The 6000-nt window shown below is 38.2% G+C and overlaps 1 pseudogene; it reads left to right on the top strand.

The window, feature by feature from the left end:
* The window catches only part of LOC103299988 (nascent polypeptide-associated complex subunit alpha-like), a 28147-nt pseudogene extending 24020 nt beyond the window's left edge, over positions 1 to 4127 (top strand).
* Positions 4128 to 6000: the final 1873 nt, after the last annotated feature.

Consider the following 6000-nt stretch of genomic DNA (forward strand, 5'->3'; position numbering starts at 1 on the left):
AATATGTGATCTATCTTTGAAAATGCCCCATGTGTGCTTGAGAATGTATATTCTGTAGTTTTGGGGTGAAATGCTCTAAAGATGTTGATTAAGTCCATCTGATCTAGTGAGTCATTTAGGATTGATATTTCTTTGTTAATTTTTTTGTCTAGAGAATTTATCCAGTGATGTTAATGGGGTATTAAAGTCTCCTACTATGATTGTGTTACTTTCAATCTCTCCCCTGATATCTTCCAGAAGTTTTTTTAATGTATTTGGGTGCTCTTGCATTGGGTGCATATATATTTACCAGAGTTATATCCTCTTGTTGTATCGATCCCTTTAGAATTATGAAGTGGTCTTTCTTGTCTCTTGTTATGGTCTTCACTTTGAGGTCTATTTTGTCAGATATAAGCATTGCTACCCCAGCTTTTTTTTTTTTCATTTCTATTTGCCTGATAGATATTTTCCATCCCTTCACTTTCAGTCTGTGTGAGTACCTTTTTCTGAGGTGGGTCTCCTGTAGACAGCATATATATAGGTCATGTTTTCTTATCCATTTAGTCATTCACTGTCTTTTTATTGTAGCATTTAATCCATTCATGTTTAATGTTATTATTGATAGGTACTTGTTTGTAGCCATTTCTGTGCTTTAAGCCTGTGTTCCTTCCTCCCCTTCTGTTTCTTCTTTTTACAGCATTCCTTTTAGTATTTCTTGCATTGCTGGTTTGGTTGTGATACATTTCCTGAGCCTTTTTTTTTTTTTTGTCTACGAAGCTCCTGATTTCCCCTTCAATTTTGATTGATAGTCTTGATGGGTAGAATATTCTTGGATTCAGTCCTTTGATTTGCATCACTTTGTATACTTCATTCCATTCCCTTCTGTCCTGACGTGTTTCTGTTGAGAAATTATTTGACAATATAATGGGAGATCCTTTATAGGTAACTCTGCCTCTCTCTTACAGACGTTAAGATTCTCTCTTTATTGTTAACATTTGCCATTGTAATTACAAAGTGTCTTGGGTGGGTCTTTTTGGGTTCATCTTGTTTGGGATTCTCTGTGCTTGTGTGACATTTTCTTCCCCATATTAGGGAAGTTTTCTGTCATTATTTCTTCATATAGATTCTCCAATCCTTGCTGGTCTTCTTGTCCTTCTGGCTCCCCTATTATATGTATGTTACTTCATTTCATGTTGTCCCAAAGCTCCCTTAGGCTCTCCTCCTGCTTTCTATTTTTTTGTCCAATTACTATTCAGTTTGGGCTTGTTTCTCTGCCCTATCTTCTAGCTCACTAATTCGGTCCTCCACTTCTCTTAGTCTGCTGTTAAAACCTTCCATCATGTGTTTTATGGTAGCTAAATCACTTTTGATTTCTTCTTGTTTCTTACATAGGTTGTTGATTTTTCTTGTCCATCCAGTTTATGAACTATATAACCATTATTCTGAATTATTTTTATGACGTATTTTATGCCTCTGTTTCATTTAGTTCCTTTTCTCCCCCAATTCCTCCTTTTCTTTCCATTGGGGGTTGCTTTTTTGTCTCCCCATTTTTGTTGTCACTGAAGGGTCCAGGCGCCAACGTGTGTGGGGCCTGAGCTGTGGTGGCAGCTTGGCAGGAGTGTTACATACCTCAACAGCCAGGGACCAGGTTGGGTCCCTTGGAGATGTGGCTATCATGGTCCGGCGGGAGCCACATACACCAAAGTCAATGGCTCATTTGAGATGTGTGGGACCTGTGCCACCACAGCAGGTAGTTGAGAGGGGAATGCACTCTGGGACTCACAGGAGCCTGAGGCTGGGATGGGTGGAATCAGTGTCTGCAGCTGTGAGTCTGCAGCTGTGGTAGCAAGTCTTTTTCCAGAGTGGCTGTAGAGTCTTGGTTTTTGTGTAAGGCCAGTCTGAGTGGTGGTGAGACTCGGCTCCTAGTCACAGCAGCTCTGCCCTTCCCAACACCCATTTTTAAAAAAAACTCTCAGCAAAATGGGAAAAGGGTGATCATGCCTCAACATAATAAAGGCCAAGAGACATATGAAGATATGCTCAAAGTCACTAAATATCCAAGAGATGCAAATCAAGACAACAATGCGGTACCATCTCACACCTGTCAGAATGGATATCATCAATAAACAACAAATGACAAGTGCTGGCGAGGATGTGGAGAAAAAGGAACCCTCCTTTACTGCTGTTGGGAATGCAGACTGGTGCAGCCACTGTAAAGAAAAGTATGGAGTTTCCTCTAAAAACTAAAAATGGAACTCCCATTTGACCCAGTAATACCACTTCTAGATATATATCCCAAGAAACTAGAAACACCAATCAGAAAGGACATATGGACCCCTATGTTCATAGCAGCACAATTTACATAGCTAAGATTTGGAAACAGCCCATATGCCCATCAGCAGATGAGTGGATTAGAAAACTATGGTACATCTACATAATGGAATACTACGCTGCTATAAAAAAGAAGGAATTCTTACCATTTGCAACAGCATGGATGGATCTGGAGAGCATTATGCTAAGTGAAATAAGCCAGGCAATGAAAGAAAAATACCACATGATCTCACTCATTTATGGAAAATAAAGAACATTATAACCTGATGAACAAAAAGATAAATACAGAGGCAGTAAATCATCAAACAGACTGTCAAATACAACGGGAAAGCTGGGGAGTGCTAGGGAGTGGGGGAAAGAGATCAATGGAAGGACTTGTATGCATGCATATAAGCACAACCAATTGACACAAGACACTGCGGGGGTGGGATGAGGGCATGCAACAGGGGGTAGGGGAGGCTGGGGAACAGTCAATGGGGGAAAAAGGAGATATATGTACTACTATATGTAATACTTTAAACAATAAAAAAAAATTTTAAAGATTTTTTTAAATGTCCATACTACCCAATGCAATCTATAGATTCAATGTGATTCCTATGAAGATACCAGTCATGCATTTCACAGAACTAGAACAAATAGTCCAAAAATTTATACAAACCTACACCACAAAAAAAGAACAGTAGGAACAGTGATCTTGAGAAAGAAAAACAAAGTTGGAAAAATCACATTACCTGATATTGAACTACTACAAGGAAAATAATCAAAACAGCAATGCACTGGCATAAAAACAGACATATAAATCATTGGAATAGAATAGAGAGCCCAGAAATAGAACCTCACCTTTATAGACATTTGATACTTGACAAAGGAGGCAGAATTTCATAGGGGTAAAGACAATCTACTCATTAAATGAGGTTGGTAAAATTGGACAGATACGTGCCATAAAATGAAACTAGACCACCTTCTTGCACCATGCACAAGAATAAACACAAAATGGATTAAATATTTTGTTAGACTCAAAACTATAAATATCCCAGAAGAAAAGAGGCAGTAAAATCTTGGACATTGCTTGTAGTGATATTTTTTCTGATATATCTCCTTGGGCAAGGGAAACAAAAGAAAAATAAACTAAAAAGTTTTTTCACTGCAAAGGAAATAAAAAGGCAGCTGCTGCCATCTTGGTTCCGTGTTCCTTGCACAAAACTCCCTGTGAAGCCACAAAAACCATCCTTACTACATAGCAGGAATTGCCACAAACCCAGGCTGAGATAGGGTATGAAACAGAATCTGACAGTGTTGAATACCAGAGCTCAAGGAACAAAATTCCTAACAGCAGCAGCTGATATCAATGAAGAACCAGTCAGTAAAACAAAACATAGTCGAGTGTAAAGAAGGCACATAAGGCTATGTCCAAACTGGGTCTTTGACAGGTTACAGAGGTTACTATGGCCATTATCAGGAAATCTAAGAATATCCTTTTTGTCATCACAAAACCAGATGTCTACAAGAGCCCAGTTTCAGATACCTACATAGTTTTGGGGGAAGCCAAGATTCAGAATTTATCTCTGCAAGCACAGACAGTAGCTGCTAAGAAATTCAAAGTTCAAGGTGAAGCTATCTCAAACCTTCAAGAAAACACACAGACCCCAACTGTATAAGAAGAGAGTGAAGAGGAAGAGGTTGATGAAACAGGTATGGAAGTTAAGGACATAGTGGGAATTGGTCATGTCACAAGCAAATGTGTTAAGAGAAAAGGTGGTTCAAGCCCTGTAGAACAACATGATATTGTAAATGCTATTATGGAATTAACAATGTAACCATCTAAAAATGAGGACCTTTTTTGGTGTTTCAAAAGAATTACTGCAGCTTGGATTGAAATTTGTACTATTTCTATCATTAATACAGTTACAGCTTCTTAAAAAAGTTGAAAAGACAGCCCACTGAATAGGAGAACATATTTGCCAATGATACATACAATAAGTGGTTAATATCCAAAATTTATAAAGAGCTTATACAACTCAACAACAAAATAACAAACAAATCAACTATAAAATCAGCAGACTTAAATAGACACTTCTGCAAAGTGGACATACAGAAGGCCAAGAGACATATGAGAAAATGCTCAAAGTCACTAATCATCTGAGAGATGCAAATCAAAACAACAATGAGATATCACCTCACACCTGTTAGAATGGCTATCATCAGAAAATCAACAAATGACAAGTGTTGGTGAGGTTATAGAGAAAAGGGAACCTAGTGCACTGCTGGTGAGAATACAGACTGGTGTAGCCATTATGGAAAACAATGTGGAGTTTCCTCAAAAAATTAAAAATGAAACTCCCATTTGACCCAATGATCCCACTTATATGAATATATCCTAAGAAACCCAAAACACTCATCAGAAATAATATATGCAACCCTATGCTCATAGCAATGCAACTTACAATAGCTAAGATTTGGAAACAGCCAAAGTGCCCATCAGCAGATGAGTGGATAAAAAAGCTGTGGTACATTTATACAATGGAATACTATGAGGCAATAAAAAAGAACTCTTACCATTTGCAACAGCATGGATGGACCTGGAGAGTATTATGCTAAGTGAAACAAGTCAGTCAGAGAAAGGTAAGTATCACATGATGTCACTCATATGTGGAATATAATGAACCAAATAAACTGATAATCAAAAATAGACCCAGAGATATAGAAGCATGAACAGACTGTTGAACCTCCGAGGGAAGGCAGGGGAGGGTGAATGGGAAGAGATCAATCAACGAACTTGTATGCATATATGCATAACCTATGGACACAGACAATGGGGTGGTGAGGGCCTGGGAGGGACGGGAGCAGGCTGGAAGAGGTTAATGGAGGGGGTGAGGAGGACCTATGTAATACTTTCAACAATAAAGATTTTTTTAAATGGGAAAGATATTTGAATATTTCTTCAAAAAGATATACAAATGGCCAACAATTACATGAAAAGATTATCAAGGTTACTTTTATTTTGTTTTGTTTTGTTTTCACCCTCACCCAAGGACATGTTCATTGATTTGAGAGAGAGGAAGGAGAAGGAAGAGGAGGAGGAGGAGGAGGAGCAGGAGGAGGAGGAGGAGGAGGAGAAGAAGGAGAAGGAGAAAAAGGAGAGAGAGAAAGATTGGTTTGCCTTTTGTTCACACCCCAACTGGGACCAAACCCACAATCTGTGTATATGCCCTGACCAGGAATCAAACTTGTGACCTTTCAGTGTATGGGATGACATTCCAACCAACTGAGCCACTCAGCCAGTGCCAAGATTATCAACATTAGTAGCCATCAGGGAAATATAAATCAAAACCACAATGAGATACCACTTCACATCCACCAAAATGGCTTAAATCTAAAGGACAGACAACAATAAATGTTGGTTAGAATATGAAGAAATTGGAAGCCTTATATGGTACAACATCTATAGAAAACAGTTTGACACTCTCTCAAAAAGGTAAATAGAGAGTTACCATATTACCCAGCAACTCTCCTACTATGTCTACACCCAAGAGAAATAAAGACATATGTCCATGCAAAAATTTGTACAGGAATGTTCATAACACCGCTATTCATAATAGCCAAAAAGTGGAAACAACTCAAATGTCTATTAACTAATGAATAAATAAACAAAATATAGAATAGAATACTAATGAAAATGTGGTGATGGTT

Source organism: Eptesicus fuscus, chromosome 1, assembly GCF_027574615.1.
Source record: "Eptesicus fuscus isolate TK198812 chromosome 1, DD_ASM_mEF_20220401, whole genome shotgun sequence".
NCBI lineage: Eukaryota > Metazoa > Chordata > Mammalia > Chiroptera > Vespertilionidae > Eptesicus > Eptesicus fuscus.